This window comes from Gadus macrocephalus, chromosome 6, assembly GCF_031168955.1.
Source record: "Gadus macrocephalus chromosome 6, ASM3116895v1".
Lineage (NCBI taxonomy): Eukaryota > Metazoa > Chordata > Actinopteri > Gadiformes > Gadidae > Gadus > Gadus macrocephalus.
The window spans coordinates 6,331,375-6,333,874 of NC_082387.1; the positions used below are offsets into that span (position 1 = coordinate 6,331,375).

The window sequence follows — 2,500 nt, forward strand, 5'->3', positions numbered from 1 at the left end:
CACACACACACACACACACACACACACACACACACACACACACACACACACACACACACACACACACACACACACACACACACACACACTCATGAGATGAGGTAACAGTATATCAGGCACACACGGACAAATACACAAAGCACACACACACTGAATGTGAATAAAAGAGTAGGGCGTGAAGTGCTGATTGAAATATGGAGGTCTGCATTTCAGAGAAGGCATCTTGAATCCCATAGATCTTATTTAATTTGGCATTCCATCATATTTACAATGATACCATATCCAACCCCTCCCTGGGCCTCTAAGGGCCCATTGAACCCATTACACCCACTCCCTTTTTGCTCCCTACTGACTCCTTCTCCTACTCCCTCTCTCTCTCTCTCTCTCTCTCTCTCTCTCTCTCTCTCTCTCTCTCTCTCTCTCTCTCTCTCTCTCTCTCTCTCTCTCTCTCTCTCTCTCTCTCTCTCTCTCTATCTCTCCTCTCTCTCCCTCCCTCTCTCTCTCTCTCCCTCTCTCTCTCTCCCTCTCTCTCAGTCTATTCCTCATCCTCCCTCCTCTCCCTCTGTGCCCTGGGTCTCTCTCCCTACTTTCCCAAGGACGCCTCTGTTTGACTGTCTCCAAAGCAAACACATGGAGACAGACAGGCCCTCTCTCCACTGGCCATGATCAAATCGCACATAATCATCTCCAAGCAAGCTCTCTCACTCTCTATCTCTCACACTCTCTCTCTCACACTCTCTCTCCAGTAACCTTTCTATAGCACCAATCCTCAATCATCCCAGTGTCTCTCTGGGAAATGCAGTCCAATAATATTTTAGTTAATCTATCTATGGAAGCCAATAATTCAACTGTTCACTTTTATAAAACACATGCACATGCCTGCTACGATCTATAGTCTAATTGTCACCTCTCTCTCTCTCTCTCTCTCTCTCTCTCTCTCTCTCTCTCTCTCTCTTTCGCTCTCTCTCTTTCTCTTTTTCTCTTTTTCTCTCGCTCTCTCACTCTCTCTCACTCTCGCTCTCGGTCTCACCTCTCTCGCTCTCTCTTTCTTTCTCTCTCTCTCTCTCCCTCTCTCTCTCTTTCTCTCTACCTCTCTCACTGTGTCTTTCCTTCAGAGTTTGCCTTGCTGGGAAACTGACAGCAAGATCAGCTGTGAGCAGACATTGCAGAAAGGGGAGGGGCCTAAGACCGCCTGGACACGGGAGCTAACCAATGACGGCGAGCTGATTCTGGTGAGTCAGCCAATAAGTCTGGGCTCGTTGGCAGGTTACTGGGAAGATTTAGCAAACAACATCCAACCTCTGGGCACAAACAAAGAATAGGCTTGTTTCTGAGATCCTGAATAGCAGATATCTGCTAGCGAAGGAGGAAGTAAGGCCGAGATGTTTTAGCGATTCAGGATTCAAAACAAAGCCTCACTGCTGGCCTTATGACGCTCTGGCAGCAGGCTGAGCTCATGACCGGAGCTGCTCTGCCATCAGGCCTGGATATATGGGACATTAATCATAGGATCTAACCCCAATGGCTGCCTGTATATGTATACATATCCAGACAAATTAACATCAGTGCCCTCATATCTTTCATATTCTTCTCTCGTTCCAGACCATGAGCGCAGACGACGTGATCTGCACCCGAATCTACATACGAGAATGAATGAGAGACCCCCTCTCTCTCCATCCCTCCATCCTCCATCCCTCTCTCTCCATCCCTCCATCCTCCATCCCTCTCTCTCCATCCCTCCATCCTCCATCCTTCTCTCTCCATCCCTCCATCCTCCATCCCTCTCTCTCCATCCCTCCATCCTCCATCCCTCTCTTTCCATCCCTCCATCCCTCTCTCTCTCCGGGGCGACCTTGACCCCCAGCGCCCAATCACCCTGAGCCCCAGGGAGGGAGACCCCGTAGCCCCAGTCCCGACTGCACCAGTGTATATGCATAATACTGTATACCATAGCTTCATTATGCCACTAGTCTTGCCCTACAGTATGTTTCACATGTAGTCCTTTGTTCATAGTCTTTGCACGCAGTATTTTTAGCTTCCCTGAAGCTGTGACCCATTTGGGGTTGTAAACAAAGTGTTGCGTATATGTTGTGTCACATTTCTTGGAAGTCTGATCGTCTGCATGAGTACCAACTTATCGCTGTGTTTCCAGAAGAGATAGCATGCGTGCAAGCGTCTGCATGCATGTACTTGTGCATGTGTCTGTGTGCGCCTGTGTTTGTATGTGTGTGTGAGTTTGTGTGTATGCGTTTGCATGCACATCATGGACTATATTTGTAGTTGTGTGTAAGCCAATCTCTGAGCCCTTCTAATCTTAGGTCAGTTGTGATGTGTCCATTATCTTTGTTCCTGTCCTACCCACCCTTCCGCCTTCTTTTCTATCATCTTTTGTATTTATTTCTATCCACTAGTCTCATACAGCACCCTTAGGGTTTTTCACTTTGTGTCTCTTTTATAAAAAAATGTATCAGTGTAAGCAACACTCGATGGAGGACAATAA

General features: G+C 47.5%; 1 long non-coding RNA gene across 1 annotated transcript in view; it reads left to right on the forward strand.

Moving 5' to 3' along the window:
- The first annotated feature begins 6 nt into the window (after nucleotides 1-6).
- The window catches only part of LOC132459274 (uncharacterized), a 2,516-nt gene continuing 22 nt past the window's right edge, over nucleotides 7-2,500 (forward strand). Inside the window, exons 1-2 of the long non-coding RNA XR_009526188.1 lie at nucleotides 7-1,232; nucleotides 1,603-2,500. The exon at nucleotides 1,603-2,500 is cut by the window's right edge and continues 22 nt beyond it. This is a non-coding gene — a long non-coding RNA (uncharacterized LOC132459274). The remainder of the gene's footprint in view (nucleotides 1,233-1,602) is intronic.